Source organism: Microchirus variegatus (genome assembly GCF_963457635.1).
Source record: "Microchirus variegatus genome assembly, chromosome: 14".
NCBI lineage: Eukaryota > Metazoa > Chordata > Actinopteri > Pleuronectiformes > Soleidae > Microchirus > Microchirus variegatus.
In genome coordinates, this window is record NC_139815.1 from 11773222 (window position 1) to 11797167 (window position 23946).

Genomic DNA, 23946 nt, shown 5'->3' on the forward strand with positions numbered 1-23946 from the left:
GAGCATGTTTGTGTAGCTCATAATAATTTGCCTTCAAGTTATGGAAAACAGTCAGCACATGTGCAGAAGGCTAATTAATTCAAGCCATATGTGAAAAAGGGGGTCACTTTTTGGATATAGCAGAGCAATAGTAACATGGTAACAAGCATAAACGTGTCCTCACATGATGAAAACCAAGAGCGGTGAATGATTTTCTAATATTATTGAAGCTCACATTGTTTGGATCTGGAAAATATCTAATCCTTTCCATTTCATCCATGCCCAGAAGACCTTCGTAGCTGTGTAGGGTGAGCTGCTGCAGCAGTGTACTTGAACCTCAAAGTGAATGAAATCTTGCTATAAAAGCTAAAAAATAATAATAATAATAATCTAATTTCTTGTAGTTCAGTGGAAACAGTGAGGACAGTTTAAGCCTCACAACTCAGCATAGGTTTTGCTATGTTACACAGTGAGTGAAGCTCTGCATTATTGGCCTTATTGTTGCCACTGTTACACTGGCATTGCACTTAAGCTACTGTACCTTTACCTGTATTTCAAGAAAAAATATTAATAAAACCATTCTTTAATAATAATATATTTTAATATAATATTAAAACATTTGTAATACAATACTCTTCTCCATGCAAACTTCAAACACTTCAAAAACCAACACAGAATTCTAAAGATATCACTCTACACTCTTAGAAATAAGGGTTTCCAAAAAGGTCCTTCTACAAGGGCTGAGGTTCTAACTGGAACCATTTGCTTCTGAAAACCCTTTCCTGAAGAAAGGGTTTTTCAATGGTTCCAGTAAGAACCATTTTGATGTAGAGAACCCTTTAAAACCCTTTCCTGAAGAAAGAGTTTTTCAATGGTTCCAGTAAGAACCATTTTGATGTAGAGAACCCTTTAAAACCCTTTCCTGGATAAAGGGTTTTAAAAAGGGTTCTTGGTGGAACCCTCCAAAAGGTTCTACCTGGAGCCAAAAAGGGTTCTCCTATGAGGACAAGCCGAATAAACTTATATGGTTCTACTTGGCACTTTTATTTCTAGGAGTGTATCACTATCTATACTCCATCTTTCCTTGTGCCATTTTTGCCTTTTTGTTGTCTCTGTGGAGGCTTAGTCTGTTCTAGGTTTTCCTATTTTATCGTCGTATTGTTTTGTTCTGTTTGTTTGTGCTTTCTTGGTGGTTTATTTTGTGTTTTATTGCCGTTGGCTCATGCTCCCCTCTCCCTATGTTGGCTTTACTTGATTTGTTTGATTGCTGATAATATTCGTTTGTTGTCTCTTTTCGCTCATCTCTTCTTGAAACTCCTCACTTTTTATGCCCCACCTCTCCTCACCCCAACCGGCCGAGGCAGATGCTGCACATCTTTAAATCTGGTTCTGTCAAAGATTCCTTCTGAGTGTTGGGCTTCTTTTTTTCTCTTACCTTTTTAATATTCCATTAGGCGTGCTTGGGCTGTTAAGCATTCTAACATTTGTTAAGAAAAGTGCTATATAAGTATCTCCCTGCTCCTCGCGGGTCGCCAGTTTATCTTTACATCTCACCGTGTCACTGTTGCTACGATACACAAAGAATAATGTTAAAAGTGCTTGAATTCAACATGACCTTAGCAAATAAAAGCTATCCAACGAAGAGCTGTACGAGCTATTACTCAATATTAACTGGTAAAGTATTCGTAGACAGGGCAGTCAGTCATTGTTGTTTGCTCTCCTTGTGCATCTTAAAGATTCTCATTACCGCTATCACGCCTCCAGTCAAATATGGAAATGAAATAATTTTGCTCACACCTTGATCCATGCAAAGGAGGAGAAAGTGATGGTTATCACCTCCGCTGCTGCTGCTGCTGCTGCTGCTGCTGCTGCTGCTGCTGCTGCAATATCACTGTATCATTGTCAGATCCACTTCAGAACTCATCTGATAGAAGGTGAATTTCATTTGCAAAGGCAAATATTTACACGTATGAATTGAATATTCATATTCCAATGCATGAACTTGACCTTAGAGAGTTAGACTGTAAAAGAAAAATAATATAGATCTCATTCTATCAAATGAAATATAGTCCCACATATCTCCCGTGGATTGCATTATATAATTAGAGAGACCGTAGATACAGAAAGGCAGTATGATGAAATGAGGTATTGTCCTGGTCCTCATGAATTTTTTCGTCAGTATGGTCAAGTGCACAGAATATCTAAAACACTATCATAGGTACATGGACAGAACTATGGTGTATTGATTAATTTCCTTACTTTCACAAAACTTTAAATAATCTCATATTAGCCACTCCTTGCTGCATTTATAGATAGATTTCCATTCCTCTAAGAGTAAACAGCATTCTTCTCCTGGTTGTCCTTGTACAGTAAATTAATGTCTGCACTGTCTGTGTGTTTGTGTTTGCATTTTGATTAATATGTAACACACATACTGAAACACATTTTTGCAATTAAGCTACTTGTTGTGAAATTAAATGTCCGGTGCATACCATTAAGGAGGGTTAATTGGAAGAAATGGAAAATAGTACCTATAATTGTGTTTGCAGAATTGGTTTGAAATGAAAATCATTAGGTTCCCATAGCCTTATATAATAAGCTTTTTTATTTGCACTTTAGCCAAGGGTCGTGCTTTAACAACGTATGCCGTGGTGTTACAGTGTGGAGCCAGTGTGTGTGTGCGCTTCACATTTAGAAGCAAAGGCTTACTAAGCAAACAAAGATGACAAAAAAATAATGCTTCACATTAGTATGGGAAACACATCAGCTGATGGTCAACTTCACTTGATGTTGAAGATAATCCTCCTTTCTTGTTTGTGAAGGTCACTGATGGGTTTTTTCGTTGTTGTTTTTATATTTAATATTTCATAGCATCCTTTATCAAACACCAGAATATGGTTAAGATTACTCATCACATGAATGTAAATATGTGGACATTTTGTTATTCGGTAGGAGAACCATCAACGTGTAACTTGATTCAGTCCATTTTGATATTTATTTGTAAACTAAAGATGAGTTCTAAAAAATGGAACCTAATACATTTCTTACAATTGAACCATGAGAAGAAATAGCTCATGCACTCTTAGAAATAAGGGTTCCAAAAGGGTCCTTCTACAAGGGCTGAGGTTCTACCTGGAACCATTTTCTTCTGAAAAACCCTTTCCTTTAGAACAGGTTTTTCAAGGGTTGCTGGGTTACAATAATGGTTCCAGTAAGAACCATTTTGATCCAGAGAACCGAACCCTTTAAAATCCCTTTTTAAAAGGGTTCTTGGTGGAACTCTCCAAAAAGGGTTCTCCAATCAGGACAAGCCGAAGAACCTTATATGGTTCTACTTAGCACTTTTATTTCTAAGCGTGTTTGAATGGACATTGATTGGTACTCAATGTTCTCTCTTCTCTAGCCCAATCCAGTCCCTATAGTTAAAGACAGACTCACTCAGACCTTTAACTAATGGATCTAATTGTAAAGGGGGGTGTTTTATATATAACACACACCCACACACACCGTTTTTTTTTTACTATCCTTAATCATTTTAATGAAGTTAAATTTGTCTGATGGCAGTGAAATAATTACAGGTAATAGTTAAAACGCTCTAATTCTCTCAAATGTTGCCAAGCATAAAATCTCACATTAAGCAACACTTACACATGACACTGATTTGCATTATGGGACTGCTAAACTAAACCTTTTAATGTATTCTGTCAATATTTGGAGGCTTTATTGGCTTGTTTTTTTTTTTTTAATGTGATGCTGTTGATTTAGTTTTCATTTCTTACTGGAAGTCCTTTATTCACTCCACATGCTCCGATATGGACGTGTCCATTGCTTTATTCCATGGAGTGCGGTGTCCTCATATAGAACATCAGCGATGTTTACTCCTTTCATTGCCTCTGTCCCTCAGACCTCCTGTCACTGTACAGTCGTACTGGACCATTACTTAGAACATTATGTAAGAATGATGTCCTCTCTCCTGTTCATGTCCTAGTCTTTCTATTGTAAGAGGTCATGTGGGTCCTCTGGGGGATAATTCAGTAGTGGCAATTATGTAGCAGTAATTCACACTGAGCTTATGGAGGGAAAAAAAAAAGCAAGTCTTAGAGTGTCGGGTATTTTGCTGACTCGTAAAACACTGTGGATTTTGACATTTAACATTTGTGATTGTGCGAGTAACAGTAATTGTAAGAGTAAATTGGTCAATGTGGGAAGCAGCAGGCGGTGATACTGAAGTGTCCGAAGATATGAAAGACAAACAAAAAACACTTAAAGTCCCTGTAAAGGGAAAAATGTGTTACTAATCACCTTGGCAAATTTGAATAATTAAAAAAAAGTGGGTTTCAAATCTTGTAAAAATCAAATCATTCTGCGCTGATGTTAAAAGTCTTAGAGAGTGTTCACAGACTGAGAGAAAGATAAGATAACACATTATTATCTGTTCTCACGGACATTAGTCTGGTATCAGATGTTTCAACAATTATAAAAAAAAAAGGTTAGGGTTATCACCTGCTTTTGCTCCTTTGTTGATTCAGCAGTTTCATAGATACTAGTGCAGTGTCCATAGAAAGTGTATATTTATGTGCTGGATGGTGTGTGTACCTTATGAAAAGTACGTGTTTTATGGAGTTGCAGACGTTGGCAGGCTATGCGGAGATTTAGCTTTAGACGTTGTAGTGGTCTTAGCATAGAGAATGTTCAACTGTCGAGCTATTTGGGCTAATGAAAACTGTCGGGCTAGGCTATGAAACGCATCAATACATTAACATCCACATCGTTTGTTACCAGTAAGCTATTATCTACATTATCGGCATAGTATCGGCTCAGCTCGCTTCGTACCATGCCAGAGCAGGTACTGACAAAAGTACAAGGTACCGGGTATCGCTAATGGAAAAGCAAGGCGAGTCGTGGTGGGACCATGTAGTGGAAAAGCGCCATTAGTGTCTGAATTATTTAGAGGTGAGTTTGTATGCAACACCAGATCCATCTCCTCCAATAAACCAATCAGTGTTTTCCTTTAAGACAGTCATCTTAAAACCCATTTTTACTCCCAGTATGAGACTTTTCTTATAGTTTTGTTGTATGACCTGTTTATTTGTGTTGTTTTTATATTTTCTACAGTTTTTCATTGTTTTATTGTTTGTTCTTAGGTCTATTAGGTCACACGTTTGCATGTTTTATTTGTTTTATTCATTTATCTCTGATGTAGAGCACTTTGTTTCAGCTGTTGTTGTGTTTTTTTTTTAAAGTGCTTTATAAATAAAGTTGGATTGGATTGGAGGTGCACTTCTATCAGGTGCATAGCTATTTCTGTGGTGAATGTAGGAAACGGTCGAAGTGAATTATTCTCTTCTGAGGAAGAGACGGATCTCCTTGTACAAGAGGGAAACACGTGAGCAGAATAAATGTAGGATAAATAAAAAGAAATCGCAGCTGAAAAAGCAGTTTCAAAACAAAGTTTTGGAACTTGAAAGAAAATGTTCCCAGGTCAGGTTGATGTGAAGAACAAGCACCAGAATTCATGTATGATACTAATAAGTGTTGCTTTATACATTTAAGATGACACGTAGCTTCAGCGCTAATGTGTGAGACACTTTGCATGAGATTTTGACTCTCAGCAGAAGGACAGCAGCAGATATGAGTGACCTCACTGTAGAAGGAGGTGCATGTGCGCTTTTATGCACAGGAGGGGGCTGCAGCAGGTGGAGCCTCTACCTCCACCTTCTATGGATCCTATGTCCCATCAATAACTCCATTAGACTGCACAGGGTAAGGAATTACACCAACATATAGAGTAGTTGATGAGGAAGGGGAGGAGGTGCTGTGTGTAACGAGCTGAGTGTGCATGTCTTGTGAACCCACCTTTGCTGGCACATCTAAACGGCCTGGCTCACACCAGACACATCGTGTGTGATTTGCTGCTGCGTTCTGGCATGATTTGAATTTTTTAAAAGCGCGTTAACGCTGCACACGTGTGACATGCTCAAAACCTAATCGTAGATGCTAAAGTCTCGCCTATTTTTCACACATGATGTGCGGCTCCCATCAAAAATAAACAGAGAAAATATTAGTTTTAGTGTCTAGGCTGAATCTGAATACATGAAAAACATAAATATTATTTTTTTGAAACTATTTTTAGCAGTCAGTGTGAACACACGTGGAGCCGCATGTGCAGTGATGCACATGCCACACATCCAGTGTGAACCAGGAATAACGTGCTGTTTAAAGGATTCATATTATACCTTATTTCTCCCTATAATTAACAAGTCTGTAACATGCTTTGGTCAAAATATCATAATTAGGAAGCACCACAGCAGTTCAATCACCCTGCCAAAACAGCCCTGTTCAGAATGCTTGGTTTAGTAGTATCTCTTTAGGTCCACCTTAAAAAAAAAAGAAAAGTAAAACGAAACTTAAGGGACAGGAAATTAAATCAGCCGCAGAGGCTACTGGGAGCTAACAGCAGTTAGCATTTGGAAAAGTGATCATTTGCAGACTCGAGCAGGCACATTGCCGTCATATATAACATGTATCCACTGGACAGATAAATCCTCTGAAGCTGAAAGTTTGTGTAGAACTCTGTGCTGCACTGTGGAGCCAAGAATAGAACTTTTTCTGGACTTCTGGTTTTCAGATACTGTTGTCCTCGCCTGCGCTCTCGCGTGTTTTACGGACAAAGCGGAGCTCCGCGAGACAACAATTCCAGGAATTTAGCGCATTGTGACGTCCCAGAGTCCCGAATATAAGTATTTAAATGATTAAAAAGTTGATTTTGCGTATGTCCCCTTTAAATAAGCATGAAACTACTGCATTATTAGACCAGGTTTCTGTTGGCCGATGGCACAGTGACTGACCACGCCTCATTTTAAGACCAACTGACCCACAGATATACACATAGGTAGCAACAAGTGCAGTTGTTACCTACAAAACTCAAACTCTGTGCGTGAAAATAACAACTGCTTTTTGCTGTTCGTCGCATTGCACCGTGTAAAGTTCATTCAGTCTCTGGCTGAAACTTTATGTTTTACTCAAGTCTTAAGAGTTTGGCTCATAGTGCTTATGCGATTGTCCAAATTCTCCGTGTGTAGACGTCTTTGGGGAGGTCATTTGCTCAGGATCTTTTGTTCAGAATTCTTCATCCTCTCCGCTGCAGCAGCATCATTAATAACTGGTGATTGGTATGCTGTATAGTGCTCCTATTTGTTTATTCATTTATTATTGTAAATATTCATGCAGTAAAATTCTACCCTGCACAAGTTATTTTTAGGTTAAGGGACAGCTGACACACTTTCAAAATAAAGTAAAGAGATTTAAGTAGGTGCAAAACTTTGGATGTTCAGAGAGGATTTTCACAGCACTGCTCAAATGAATAATAGTCAATAATAATAGCCTAAATTCACCTGTAGCACTTATAAGTTACACCATTAAATGTTTTTTTATTAAATATCCTCACATATTGTGACCTAAAATCAACAGATGGATGAACAGATGGATATATGCGCATAAACCACAATCACCCTGCCAGTGCTTCCCAAACATATGCTTAATATGACATGTTACAATTGCACTGTCATAGAAAGGACTCATTTATCCCAATTTCATACATCATGTTTCAGACTGCTTTGACAAAGCAGATTCTGACTGACCCAAGTTTAGATCTCAGTTTAATGTGCGTCTCTGCTCATACCACTTGAAGTGTAATTACAGTAATCAATAAGCCTCATTATGTCCTTTCTTTATACCTGCTTACATCAGAATTTAGCAGGATCTATTATCACCTGTATTTAATCTTGCAAACTGGTCCTGAAAATGGCACATAAAGCATCTCACAAACTGTAGTAGAAAGCCGTGACTGGTGTCACATACAAAAAAAAGAGTAAAACGAAACTTAAGACCACAGAGACCACTGGGAGCTAACAGCAGTTAGCATTTGGAAAAGTGATAATTTACAGGCTCTAGCAGGCACATTGTCGTTATATACCATGTATCCACTAGACAGATAAATCCTCTGAGGCTGGAAGTTTGTGTAGAACTCTGTGCTGCACTGTGGAGCCAAGAATAGAACTTTTTGCAGACTTCTGGTTTTCGGATGCTGTTGCCCTCTCTCGCGTGTTTTGCATAGCTCCGCGAAACAACAATTCTAGGAATTTAGCGCCTTGTGACGTCCCAGTGAGTACTCTGTACATCATCGATTTTCACACTTTGCCGACTGACAGGGCCTCCAGAGTCCCAAATATAAGGATTTAAATGATTAAAGAGTTGAATTGGCATAATAATTCCTATGTTTTTATAAATTACTTAAGATGATTCCTATCTCTATCGTCTTTCACGTGAGACTGGCGGGGCGACGCCCTAGCGCCGTCTATGGACTCGAAAGGTCACATAATGTACATAATCAACATGGTAACTCCAGTGACAAGGGAGGATACATTTAATGTTCTAACATTAACCATGTCAAAAGTTTACAAAAGTTATTTTGTCTACAGTACAAATTAATGAATCCTTTTATTACAGACTTTAAACAGAATTTTTTTCTGACCTGTGGAAATGTGTCCACAAAGATATTTCTAAGGAGACAACATGGTCGATTTGTGAGTACAGTAAATGAGTGACCTACTATAGCACGTGCCCGCGTGTGTGTACATGTGTTTACATCCTTCCATGAATATGTGAAATTATTAGGACTTGATAGAATGAGTCTAAGTCACTATAAGTATGCATGCATGCACATACAACACTGTGTGCTTCCCGTAGCAAATCCCCCTCCTGCTCCTTCATCCTAGTAGGCTTCCACTGGGTGAGTGTGGTGAGTCACTAATCACATGTGACATGGGTTTCCATGACAGTTTGGGGTCGCCTGTCCCCACCCCTCTGCACCGAGGTACTACGCAGTTACCTCTTTTAAGAGCAGAGTTGTTTGAAAGCTTTGTTAAACATTAAGAATGTTTGACGAAGACAAAGCTGCGACGTGAAGGAAGAAGAAGAGAAGTAAAAACGACGAAGTGACGAGAGAACGTTGAAAGGTAGAAGGACTCGGTGGGTGCAGAGGAGAATGGGAAGAGAAGGGAGTGAGGGTACAGAAGCAAAAGCCAGAGGGAGAAAAGAGGGAAGCTCAGTAACACAGAAAAGCACAGTTTTTGATATTAAAAATGGCCGTTTTCCACTTTTTTATATCAGTGTGCATGCACATAGTTTATTTTGTTAATTGTTTCTTTATCTTTTTATTAACTTTGAATCAGTTGTATGAAACTGGATCACTCAAAAGGCATTTAACAGCAAGAACACCCAGAGGAACGTAGTGGCCACACACACACACACGCACGCACGCACGCACGCACGCACGCACGCACGCACGCACACACACACACACACACACACACACACAGAGTGACATATAGTGTCCTTATAAGCTGTCCTGCAGACCATAAAGAGATAAGACTTCTTCACTTGTCCCCATCATTTGCCAGGCTTTATCTAAGATGTATTTTCCCCCTTCCCCTCTGTTTTCCATCCCTTATTTATTGACTTTATTCTCCGTAAAGGTTAAAATTATCTTGACCTCAGCACCGGCTGTTGTGACACATACTGATATTTTTTTTTGTCTCTCTGGGAAAGCAACCATTACACCGTATTGAAGGATAAATCAAGTGGTTCATGGTGGGTTTGCTATGGTAGTGACAACATACGAAAGAGGCTGTGAATGATAAAAAGAGAGAGGCTGAAGTGATGATGTGTGAATGTAAGAAATGTGTTATTGTAGAGCATTGTTACTATCACAATAGTGTAGTGTTGTATGAAGGAGCAGGAAATAATGCCAGTTTAGCCCTAATGTGACAACAACCTGACAAATGAGTTTGACAGATTACATTCTAGTGCATCACTTGTTCTAACCCACATAATGGATCTTTTGAAATGGTGCCACTGACCTTAAGAGACATTTAGAAGAGTCATGTTCTGATCATAATGACTTTATGGTTTGCTGACGACTCCGCGTAAACCCAGTTCAATTAAAAGGCATTATCACGGTGTTGAATTAGTAAAGACTTCCAGCTGTCTTTCCATAATAACATCCAATCAATATATGTTGCTGATCACATTTCAGTGAGTCCCTTTTCACCCAGCTGTCATTACTTTTGTTGGATTCATGTTCCCTTTAGGGCAATTATTAATGATGTGCTCGAATGGGATGAGTAAAATAATCTCTAATTTCAGTATACATGTTGAAAAGGTTTAATTACTGCTTTATTTTTTTTATTACACCTAGAATATATATTCAAGTTATTTATACGAAACTTCCATATAACCCAAACTGAGTATAAAGCTGCAGGAGCTCAATTTCTGCTCTGGTTTGTGGGTCAAGAAAAAAAACAAAACATCCTCCACATGGCGACTTAGCTTAATGATTGGACCATATGTCTGACACCTAAACGAGCAATGGGAAGGAAATGTGTGGCTATAAGCTAAAAACTGACAGTGAACCATTTATTTAATATCCTTTAATATCACCACCCTCATAGGTAGAATGGGCTGTTCAAATTAGCCAGCTCTCCCCCCAGACCAAGACCCTATTGGGCAGCATCTGTATTCATCAACGCCATAAGGCCAGACCAATTCTAATATTATTTTATGGTGATGGCATTTTTCATCCAGCCAGACTCCAATAACTTCCAACATATATTTTATGGCTTTGCTCTTCATCTCTTTTTTTTTTCCTTCCCAGTCCGGTGTGTCTTCTGTGTACTGCACCCCTGCTCACTTTCATCCTCACTCACTCCCCATTTCTCTTGCTTCATCTCCACCGTTACTGTCTTCTTTCACAACTGACTTACTCTGTAGGTTTTCCCCGCTCCTTTCCTATTATACTTCTTTCCTTACATTTCTCCTCTGTTACCTCCTGCCACATCTTCTGTCTTTCATTTATTGCCAGCTTCAGCAGGCTGGGGTGATGAAGGCAGTGTTATAAAGTATGGGAGGTGCCTGGGGGCAGGCTCACAGCCTGGGAAGTACCAGATATGCCTTCAGATAAATAACCGATTAATGTGGAAATAAACCAATTTCATCTCAGCCTGATGAAGTAATTATTCAGCTCAAGATCGACTTTTTCCCGTCAGGTGTTGTCTCTGTCTGGCTGAGAAAGAAGAGAGAGAAGACAAGAAGGACTTGAAATGAGTTGACTTGGGATTCAGAGTTGTTTTTATCTCATTGACTAAATAATAAAGAGAGATGAGATGCAGAGAATAATGTAAGCTGTAGATGTTATGGAAAGGAGGGAGCCGGCTGTGGAACTGGTCTTTTACTGCAGTATAATACACATCCATTGTTTTATACCAGCACACCTAGTGGTTGTTTTAGGTATTGTAACATCCATCTATGTCTGTGATAGGCATATCTCGCTGACCGTTAGTCAGATCATCCCCTAAGACTTTAGTTGGGTTTTTGGAGAAATTTTAATTTTCGTTGGTGTATCACGATACACCAGGCAGGCAGCGGCTCATCAGCAGCAGCTGCGCTGTCTGGAGCGGGGAGGTGGGTGTGAAGAGGCAGTCCTCACTGTGGGTGAGACATTTTCATACGGTTCAACGCAGAACATGGTGTTATACTGAAACGACGAGGTGTCATTCACCACCATTAGCATGCTACTACTTTGCGGCTAACTTGGCGAACCTGTTTCCAAAGGTAAGCTAGCGAGGCTACGATTAGCATTAGCGTAGGGCTAACATAATACAAACACTGTGCAACCTCATTAGGCACAACAAATTGTTTTTAAATTTTCGATTAGCAGTAGCGTAGCTAGCTGTCGTGACTGTCAGCCACGCCAGTGGGCTATTATGTTAGCCCTACGCTAATGCTAATCGCAGCCTCGCTAGCTTACCTGGGATCGTACCTATGTTCCCCGGGTCCTATGTTCCCCGTTTTTCCCAAAAAAGGTCCTATGTTCCCCACTTTGTGGAAGCCTGGGTGTGGAGCTCCGGGGTAAAGGGTTAGGGTAAGGGTAAGGGTAAGAGTTAGGGTTAGGGTTAGGGTAAGGGGTAGGGTCCTATGTTCCCCGGTCACATATAAAGCGGGGAACATAGGACCCTTTGGGTGAACAGCAGGGAACATAGGACCGTTTTTTAGAGAAAGGGTCCCGGGGAACATTGGACCCAGGGAACATAGATACGGTCCCGCTTACCTTTGGAAACAGGTTCACGTTTGTGCTAATGTTGTGCCTTGTGAGGTTGCACAGTTTTTGTATTGTGTTAGCCTTTATGTTCCTTATCATGCATTACCATAACTGAAAAATCTTCTTCAGCTACCACTATAGGAATACATACTTCCTACGGACACTGCACTAGTTTTAGACGACTCCATTAACAGAATAATATTATTAGTGAATGACAAATAGATGTTTTTATTTCCTTCCTCAAACACGTTTTGAAACTGGTGAGATACAAGCGCAACATGAATGAAGGAAAGAATCAGGGAAAAATCCAGTGGGTACACACTGTCAAGGTGTTTGTGTTACTCAAGGACGTTGTTGTCTGAAGTGTGCTTGCTCAGCACATTCTCAGAACAGGTGGAACTGGTCGTGGTGGTGGTGGTGTGTTCCACAGAAATCAGTTGGGAAATTAGGCAATAAGGGTTAGCCACAGCCACAGGCAGATGTGGTTATTGTCTTTTCAAAGTGTGGACTAATAAGCTCTGGGTGGAGCTGTGGGTAGTTTCTAACATAACACTTGTTGGTCTGAAGAGCTCTTTTCTAGTTGAAAGTAAATCCTCCAAGGAAAAATACGACTTTTTCAAAGGAGGAACTCCGCTTCCCTCTGTTATTTTATGTCTGTCTGACTTGAAGGAACAAAAAAGACACCAGTATTTTAGACTGTGTTACAAGACGAGGACAAAAATAACTGTGATCTCTATGCGCCTTGAATTAAACAAACATCAGTGTACTGTATATATATGCGTATGCCTTTATGTATCCGGTGTGATGGATGTTTTTGTAACTTTTCATTTCATTGTTTCATCTAATTTAACCACGTAGAGCACATTTATTTTACTCTGCCAGCTGTGTCTTTCGTGGACATGGCTCTAAATTATTTATAGTATTTCTCAAGTATTTGTCAAGTAAATTGAAATTTGTTCTGACACAAGCAGCCGTGCCGAATGCACCCCCATGTCCTATGACCCTCTAAAGCCCTGTGAAGGTCACGAAGGTCACACGTGTAATTCTAATGTAAATCAATGATAAATGTAACTGCAGTATAGAGTGAGACGTGTCCCTGACTGGTCCATTACGGAACAAACTTGGACCCTCATGTATCAGCCTTGACTGTGTGTCAGCTGACGACATAAGGTGGTTTTATTTGATAATAAAAAGCACTGTTTTATTGTCTCAATTTTCAGAAATGTGAATCTTAGGGGCTGCTAGATATTTTTGGAGTAAGCAGGTGGGGTTTTGTTCTCTTGCCTGAGGCCATGTTTGTATGATTCATTATTAGCTCCCATTGAGAACCACTGAACCTTTGACCTGTAATTTATGACATGGTAATTACAACAGGTAATCCCCCGGCTCTGGTGATTACGGGACTGAATTGTGAGTGAAAGCGTCTGCCCCCTGTTGTCACCACACTAACAATTATGTCTTACATTATCAGCATGACGTCTTCTTCAGTCTATCCGAGTGACAAAAGAGCCTCTGCTTCTCACTTCTCTGTGTTTTGGTTGTTGTTATCCTGGGAGTCTCCTGTCTCTTATATATCCGTTCACTGTCTCTTGTTAACCACAAGACAATGAAAGTGTAGTTCTGCCAGAATATCACTTTAGTATCCGAACACTGAATCTGGTCCAGAGCTGTTTTAATAAAGGAATGCTGCAGATTGCCCCTGGGTGTAGTAGTATGTGCCCCGCAACACAACAAAACATAAGACTTGTAATCATTTTTTTAAGAGCAGCACCAGCCTATATCACTGGGTCTGTCTCTATATGTGATCTTTATATTATGCTCTGGTGCGCTGGTCCACAGCGCTTGGATGCCACAAAGCTAATTAAATATGCAGCAAAAATGCAGGTTTATGCAATACATATCTTGTCACCTGTGTCACCTGTCAGCTGCAACGCTCTTGTTTTGACGTTCACGAAAGCACGCTGCGCTGTGTTGAGTGCAGCCATGAGCAGGGCATCAAGAAGGACATCCTTTATCCACTCTGCACAGATAACTTCAGAAAGCACTTACAGGGACACAGAAGGACCTTCCTGTTGCCCTCTGTCGCTGTGTTGTTTTGGCGCTGCAAAATGCGTGTGTGTTTTTTGGTGACTGTATGCATGTGCGCGCATGTGTGTGTGTGTGTTTTCAGTGAGTGAGCTATGAGTGAGTGAACCTCTTTCTCCCAACACACCCTCTCACGGCTGTCACCACTGCTGTGCTGCGACACTGTTACACTAATGACCAATCATGCCAAAAATAATCTTTTTTTTCTTCCAAATAATAGTTTTATGCCACCATTAATGTTTAAATATCCCATATTATTATTATATTACGAAACTTAAGGGACAGGAAATGACATCAACCACAGAGGCTACTAGGAGCTAGCATTTGGAAAAGTGATCATTTGCAGGCTCTAGTAGGCACATTACCGTTATATATAACATGTATCCACTGGAGCCAAGAATAGAACTTTTCGCGGACTTCCGGAACTTTTTCGGATGCCGTTGACCTCGTCAGCACTCTCGCGTGTTTTACGGGCAAATTGGAGCTCCGCGAGACAATGATTCCAGGAATTTATCGCATTGTGACTTCCCAGTGACTGCGGTAGTCAACATCACGTGTTTTATCTCCTGTACTTAGACTGAGGAGGACCACAAAAACATGTGTGAGTCGTCTTTTTTCACACTTTGGCGACTGGTAGAGCCTCCAGAGTCCCAAATATAATGATTTAAATGATTTTGCATAATATGGGACCTTTAATTCCATTTCCCAGCCCTTAAGGCTTGTGTGTAACATACTTGTACCTTTTACGGCAATTTCATATGTTTGGCAGAGAACGTGTTTTTCTTCTAATTGAAGTCTACATGTTTTCTTCTCATTATTATGCTTTCTTTATCTATCAGCTTCCTATACTTCCCTCTTACAGCGCAAGAATGATATTGCGCTGTAAACGTCTGGAAACATTTCAGGATTCTTGCTCATCTGTCTGCCTGTTTACATTCATGGACTAAACCGACAAGAAAAGAAACAAAACTATGAACTGTGGGGGTTTAAAGACGAGCTGTGATGTTTGTTACACTCACAAGAAACAAAAAAACAACAACAAAGCTGAGAAAAGCCTAATTCAAACATTTTGAGCATTGCATTTTTAACCACAGGCAATGTGCACGTTATTTCCAAATGTGGGCCTTGTGCATGTTTTATGTCCCCGATATGGTGATGTCTGTGAGCAGACTGCTGAATTATTGGATGCTGGAGTTGGATCAAAGAGCCAGTCTGCCTCTGTTTGTGTCTCTGTATGTGCAGACTTTTCTCAATCTCTGTGTGTGAGTGTCTGTGTTGTGTAATTGAAAGTCTTTAATAGCGTGTTTTCAGTCTCTGTATGTGAGATTAGCACAATGAGAGAAAAAATAAGCCATGCTATCATTGTTGTGGTAATCGCTTATTACATACTGAAGATTGTCCCTGGTCCGCGGAGACAGATTTTTTTGCACAGCTGTTTTCTTCTGTCATGAATTATAGTTTTTAATTACCTCTAAATATATATAAAAAAAACTCTTTGTTGTCCTGGATGTATATTTATCATATGGTTACACATCTTACTAATCAGAATGCATGACATGACATATTTTCTTAAAGGGGACATATAATGTAAATAATCAACTTTTTAATCATTTAAATCCTTATATTTATATAAGGAGGTCCTCTCAGTTGCCAAAGTGTATAAAAAGATGACTCACTCATGCTTTTGTGGTCCTCCTCGGTCTAAGCACAGGAGATAAAACACGCGATGTTGACTTCCGCACTCATTGGGACGTCACAGTGCGCTAAATTCCTGGAATTGTTGTCTCGCGGAGCTCCGCTTTGTCCGTAAAACAAACGAGAGTGTTGGCGACAGTTTCCTAAAATCGATGAAAGTTCTATTCTTGGCTCCACAGTGCAGCACAGAGTTCTCCACAAACTTCCAGCCTCAGAGGATTTATGTGCAAGGCCTTTTTGTGGCTGTAAACATGAATGAACATTGCCATTATAAGGTGCCATTTAAACGTTTGCCTGCATTATTACACCTCCTTATGTCCTACATAACAAGTAAAAGTCCATGTTTCATAAAGAAAGAAGTCACTTTAATATTTAAATCCCTCTATGATTTGATATGATGTTGGTGAAGAAATGTGACATAATAAACTTGATCATTATGCCCATATTTCAGCTTTTTCTGGGCTTATTTAGCATATGTGTGTGACTTAGATACGTGGATAGTTTCTATTCTAGACTTTTTTATTCAAATTATAAATATAATCTGCTGTGTACTTAAGTGCATCACAGTAATTGCAGTTGTTTACCATCATACATTTGTTGTTCTATTCTTTGCAATAGATTTTGAACATATAGTAAATGTTGTTACTGTGACAATAACCTCCCAGCACTCACACACCCACGCAGACGGTTATGGTGCCACACACACACACACACACACACACACACACACACACACACACACACACATACATCACACCCCACCTTATTCTCCTCCACTACACACTCACACTCAATTGGACCTGTCATCTCCTCTTTGGTCCCCTAATGGCCGTCGACTCCACGAGAGCTATTAGAGTACAGGACATGTTATTGGAAATCAAAGAGGATTTGGAGTCTATCGTGTCCTCCTGCAGGGGAAAGCACCCAGCAGAGGTCAACTTGTTACAAAAACACACTCGCTCAACCCTGACCAGCAGGATAGATTGCTTCCAAGTATCCTGCATCTCTGTTTCCATCATTGCCATTACTCAGGTTATTTGTGTGAGACTTTGCGTGATTATGTGTTTCTTTAAGATATACTATACTGTCTGTCTGGCAAATTAAGTTACTACTAAATGCAACCACAATTTAATCTATTACAAAAGGTTAATGGGCTTGGGAATAAAAGGTTTGAATGTAGTTTACAATATGCATGACGATGCATTTTCTATACTGGGTTTGTAGCACAGTCACCAGATGTTCAGAGATTGTAATTCTGACCACAATCATCTGCTAGTGAGCAAGCGCAATCTATACTGCAGTTTCTCTTTCTCCTTGTTACCTTGTTTTGAAATGTTAATTAAAATAATATCATTTGTATCAGAGAAACAGCTTTTCTCAGAGGAAACCTCATTTGAATACCTGACCAGAATTACTTTCAGCCCAAAGCTTCAGGGAATTCTCCAAAACACATTGGTTTTGAAACACATGCTGGTGTAAAGCTTTCCTAAATGACTTAATTATACATATTTTATGTTTGTGGGATCTGAGCATGAAGGCCACACAGTTGGTGTAGTGCTTAGCACTCTTGTTTTTGCGGCAAGAAGACCCAGGTTGGCGACCTGGTCAGAACAAGGGCATAGAGTTTGCAAACTCCATGAAATGCATGTTCTCCACTTGGGGATTACGTAAATTGGACTAAATCTAAATTCTGTAAATTGCTCTAAATTGACCGTAAGCGAGTGAATGGTTGTTTGTCTCTATATGTGGCTCTGCGATGGACTGGTGAACTGTGTTGGATGATTGATGGATGGATCTGAGGATGAAGAAAATAAAAATGTGTCACTTTCTCCCTGTCTGTTGGCTTAAGGAAATTCAAATAAATGAATGATAGATTCAGTGATGACTAAATAGAATTCATTTATCAATTCATAAGACAGAGTACCAGAGCTTTGCAGTTTTTTCCAATTTTGTTTTATTTTCTTTCACATCTGTCGCTCAGTTGAACTCCATACCTGTATTATTTGAATTCAGTGAAGAATTTCTTATTGTTTCCAGTTTTCTAAATGCAGACAAATGGGAAAAGCATCCAAAAATAAAAGCAAAAGTGAAAAAACAACAACAAAAAACATTACTGCTAGTAGTTTGCAATGTATTTTCTCAATTCTCTTTTATTAGTACAGTCACTACAAAATGAGGGTTAGGGTTAATGTTATCTGCATTTTTATTATCAGAAGTTTAGAATATAAGAAAAGTGAGACGTGTCTTCTTTGGTGTAACGGCAATTCTGCCCCCTCAATTTGTCCAAATAACCTAAAACACTTTATTATTCAGAGCAAACATGCAGCTTTTCTTTGAGCAAATAATACATTTTAGCAGATTTATTAATTTTGCTCAGCTACAATTTGGATGTAAAGTGGCGATAGTATGTCGCTATTTATCACACACTTTTTAAACTGTATGAGATTATATGCTTTTTGCAATTTTGCAATAGATTAAATCTAGTTGCCAGTAAAAATGTCGTTATGTCAGCACTGCTGTTTAGTGCCTAAGCAGAAAACAACGCCAGACTAACAGTACTGTTAAAATCTGGAAGCTTCGCTGTACATTAAAAGCTGTGGCTAAGAAAAGCAGTTTTGTGCAATTGATCTAAGCAGTGTGCAAAGGCAGGACTTATGGGAAATCAGAATCTTCATTAAAGTTTCATATTGTATTTCTGTGCACTTGCAGTTTCATCTTATGTCTCTATTTACTTAACGGCCCAAACTGAGTAAAGTTAGGTTCACCTTGGGAAATTGGATTGTAAAAGTTTGTCAGTAAAAAAAAAAAAAAAAAAAAGATCCTAATTTGATTTGCCCACTTTGAAACCTGAAAATCCACACACCCAAACCTTGAATCACGACTACATATATACGTGTATATATGTATGTGTTTATACATATATACACATATGTATACATGTGTGTTTATATATGTATAATATACATATATGTATATATATGTATATTATATATGTGTATATATGTATATATACATGTATGTATGTGTATGTGTATGTGTATGTGTATGTGTATGTGTATGTGTATGTGTATGTATATATATATATATTATTGTTTTCATATGAACATGGGATACGAACATTCAGTGCCGTTTATTAATCAGTTCACTTCACTGCATGTCTTTTGACACATACATGTGGTTGTTACAGCGTGTTCACTCTCAAAGTGTCTAATTATCCCTCAACATAAATAACACTTTACAAAATTAAATTAACAAATTAAATTTGAGTGAAATATAGGGCCCGTATGCTGACAGGCTGACACTGGATGATTCACACATGTCACAATATTGCTATAGATATTCGAAAAATAACACAATTTAAATAGCATGGATTTGTTTTTCTTGTACAAAATTGTACATATTTTTCAGCAATTTACAACTTAATTACAAAACCCGGAAATTAAAAACATATTTACTTAAATTTAATGACCTTTCATGGCCCACACACAGTGAAAATCAGTGATCTAAAGCAAACGGACAGTGCTTAGTCTGATTCAGTGGGGCGTTTGGTGCATGCTAGTTTAGTTTTTATGCGCTGCTAAAATGCCCTATTGTTTATACATTTATGTTGTTTCATTTGAAGTGTTGATATCAGTAACAACAGTCTTGCGCTTTTAAGAACCAAAAACTTTTACTGTTTACTGTTACTCTCTTGAGCTCTAGCAACAATAGTCTGAAAGAGCGGCTCAAAGCCTCACAGCCTGGCCAAACACAGGTAATGGATTATAGCCTTCTCCTGCGACTTCATAAAACTTCTGCAAATGAGCTGAAACATTTCATCAAACTGAAATGCTTGGTTTGGAATATAATGTGCAGGTAAACACCCGAGTCTTGGGCTTTATTCTGGTGCAAATGCCTGGATCATTTGGCAACATCCAGAGCACTGTGTGCAGTGCCTTAGGCCCGATGCAAGAGTCTGGCCTCTCATTTTAAAGCCTCAACAATCCTGATTGGGCTGCTGTCATATTGACATTTTGCAACTGGATGTTCGTAGGAATCGGACTCACCGGCACCTAGGCTCTGATTGGATGATACCAGCTGTCAATCACACTGGTCTGTTTTTCTTTAAATAATTTACACTGACGCCATGTTCTATTGAAAAACTAGCAACTGATACTATTAACCCCTCAGGAAAATGACATTAAAAATCAAGAAAGAAGTAGGCTCATTTTTCCTATTTTCCATTTTTGCAATGAGCGAAGTTGTCCCCTAGTAACTCGTCAGTTGATTATACATCCTGATTGACTTCAGTTTCTGCATATTCTATGTTCTAGCTACATCTACTTTGCTCCTAGACCCCCTGGTCAGACTCCTGCAGTGCTGTGTGTGTGTGTGTCAAGGGCTGCAAAGGGAGAACACTGGAGATCACTGGGTACATCAAGGAGCTGACTGGATACCTGGGATAGTAACTGTGGAATATGGGGGATGATATGCCTGATATACCATATAGAATAAATTAATTGGCAGTGCAGAGGGGAGACGAGCTGCCATGGAAGGAATGTTTATCTGCAGTAGAGTGAAGGTGTGAGGTATGAGGAGACCGTGGCAGAAATGTGTTTTGCCTGTGCAGCAGCGATCGAAAAACAAAGCTTTCAAACTGGTTATTTTTTTCTGAGCTCTGACTTTAGGTGACAAATTCCTCTGCTTAAAGCATATTTCAAGACCGTAAAGTTTTACAAGTGGATTTCGCTTTATGATCAGCAAGACTGATAAAACAAGAAACTTAAAACTGTAAAACATATTCTGGCCCGGGGGTTGTTGTGGTTAGACCTTGGGGGCGTGGGGTTTGCAGAGGGCCTGGTCCTCAGCTGATGGGGGGTGTATTCTTCTGAACCTGCTGCTGGCGCCTCACTGGGCTAGGAGAGGGACCTTTACTGGGATGTGAGACCTCATGCGCTCATCTGCTCCATGGGGCAGGAACACTTGGGTGTCTAAGGTCACTGCAAGGCTAGCACGAAGGTCCAACACAAGGCGATTATCAACATCCACATTAGCATCTCACTAAGGGTGACAGTGGCAAACATTAACGCACATTTACAACTATGCACACACAGACACACAAATAGAATGCTCTTATGTCTTTTCTTCTGCCATGTCTGTTAGCAGTCTGTGTTGCAAACTGTTAAAGGGGACATATAATGCAAAATCATCTTTTTAATCATTTAAATCCTTACATTTGGGACTCTGGAGGTCCTATCAGTGGGTGATGTTGACATTGGGACTCGAAGGCTCATAGGGACGGCACAAGACGCTAAATTCCTGGAGCTCTGCTTTGTCCTTACAACAAGCAAGAGTGCTGGTGACGGCAAGGGCATCTGAAAACCGGAAGTCCGTGAAAAGTTCTATTCTTGTGGATACATGTTGACGGCAATGTGCCTGCTTAAGCCTGCAAATTATCACTTTTCCAAATGCTAACTGCTCCCAGTAGCCTCTGTTGCTGATGTAATTTCCTGTCTCTTAAGTTTCCTTTTTTTTTAAGGTGGACCTAAAAAGATACTACTAAACAGAGCGTTCTGAACAGGGATGTTTTGGCAGGGAGATTGAACTGCTGTGGTGCTTCATCCTTAAGGTATTTTGACCAAAGCATGTCACATGTGACATATTCATTAGGACACCAGGGAACTAGTTTAACTTGGAGAAATAGGGTATAATATGACCCGTTTAAGTTGTTATTGTCTGCTGTTCTTGTGGTTATTGCTCTCTTGTTGTCTCTCACAGAAGTGACTGACCAAGAATACCCTAAATAACACATTTTGTCCGAGGAAATAGCTTCGTTAAGTCGGTCACAGTATGAAGGTTTTTTAGTTTTCTTTCAACATTGTTAAACCTATTCATACCAACCTCATGACGCAAGAATCACAGTCAGAAGATCACTATGATCCTATATAATTCATTTTCTGCCAACCATCAAAATGGATGTTGAAATTGTTTGATGTAATAAATTGAATATTTGGCCTGGTGGTGGTTATATAAAGTAAGGACTTTATTTATTGTTAAATAATTAAAGGCTGGGGCAGTCCTCTGGCAAGCTTGGCCATCAAGGTTCATTTTTTTGTGCAGTAGAAATAAAACTATTTAAACTTGTAAGCACAAAGAAGCGTATTGTAGCACAGTGAATGCTGAATGTTGAAGCAGTTGCACAGATATGATATTTTAAGTGGCATATTTGGTTTGTTCTATATATAACTCACTGAAACACAGGAGTTAACTTATAGTTTCAGTCTTCTGACTCTGCTCTTACCCTTCATTTCGACAAGGTTTGCTACTATAGACTGTATAGATAGCAAGTAAAGCTTGCAAAATTGTTTCATCCCACCTTAGCCAGGTTATTTCCCATGTCCCTATGGCTACACTTGGATTAACCAGCCATGTTGTTTAATTACGATTCAACGCGGATCAAGTGTCTTGCATGTGACTTACATTTGGACATGACTGTACTCTAAAAAGTGCACATTATTCATCCATTGATTTTTGATTTTGCTGTACTGGTAGTGCAGGTCTATGTTGACATTGCTGATTCCAATATGACTGGCCACATATTGGATATATAAAGCAAGTTGCGTCTGTGTGTCTGTGACGGGCATATCTCGCTGACTGTTAGTCAGGTCGCCCTAAGACTTTGGAATATGGGTTGAGCATGGCCCGATGTTGTACATCCTTGATTTTCTATTTTTTTGGGGGGGAATTTTAATTTTCACTGATTTATCATGCTGCACTTTCGCTGATTTATCACATTACACCAGGCAGGCAGCGGCTCATCAGCAGCAGCTGTGCTGTCTGGAGCCGGGAGGTGGGAGTGAAGAGGCTGTCCTCACGGTGGGTGAGACATTTTCACAGGGATTAGCATGCTACTACTTTGCGGCTAACTTGGCGAACCTGTTTCCAAAGGTACGCTAGCGAGGCTGTGATTAGCATTAGCGTAGGGCTGACAGACACAAAAGAGCTAGCTACGCTAATGCTAATCGAAAATGAAAACATTTGCGTTGTGCCTAATGAGGTTGCACATCGATCGTGTTATGTAAGCCTTTAAGTTCCTCATCATGCATTACCATAACTGTAAAATCTTCTTCAGCTCCCACTATAGGAATATACACTTCCTACAGGCACTGCACTAGTATATCCAATTCTACAATCTGAACTTATATTTACCCTTCATTTAAAACAAAGTGGTCATGCAATGACTGGTTTGTTTTGTGCCACCTGAATTAGCTGAAGTTGCCTGTGTGTGTGTGTGTGTGTGTGTGTGTGTGTGTGTGTGTGTGTGTGTGTGTGTGTGTGTGTGTGTGTGTGTGTGTGTGTGTGTGTGTCCACATCAGAACCCAGCGCTCTGATGCTGTACTGAGGCTGGACACAGTTTGATGTGGGTCCAGATGTGAGTGTGCGCATGCAGCTCCGTGTGTGACACAGCCCTCGTGTGACAGCAGTGCCCTTATCAACAGCACACAAACGCAAGCGAGCACATCCACGTGTCTGTCTCAAAACACACACAAAAAAGCTCCTCACACGACCAGCCACACTCACATCTGACGAGGTTAAGGAACAAAGTGACGGACACTCACAATTTAGCGGTTTTCTTTGGCTTGCACCATTCCTTTCTTGATAAGTGTGCATTAGGTGAGATGGGTTGACACAAGAGAAAATAAATGAGGGACAGGAGCAGACGAGAGGAGGTGTGTGTGGGGGGGTGTTTCTGTGATGTCTGAAGTCCACAACACTCCAATTAGGCGGCAAAGAATTGGGATCGTGCATCATGCACACAAGCATACACACATGCACACACACTTCACTGGAAGCAATAGAGGCGAGTAGTGAGGAGGAGGGGATTGAGAGGCAGGGATGGTGATAAGGAGTAAAAGTGCCAGTGAGTTTTTTAGCGATGGAAGCAGCCATGAGAAAGCAGCCTCCAAGCATGTGACAGCAGCTGGAATCCTATTCACCGGAGGAGAAAAGAGATGACACGCCCATGATGGAAATGCACAGGGAAATGGGAC

General features: G+C 39.8%; 1 protein-coding gene across 1 annotated transcript in view; it reads left to right on the top strand.

Moving 5' to 3' along the window:
• Positions 1–23946, top strand: part of mdga1 (MAM domain containing glycosylphosphatidylinositol anchor 1) — a gene marked incomplete at both ends in the record, with an annotated part of 169146 nt that overhangs the window by 75542 nt on the left and 69658 nt on the right. The gene's annotated exons all lie outside the window — the stretch shown is intronic.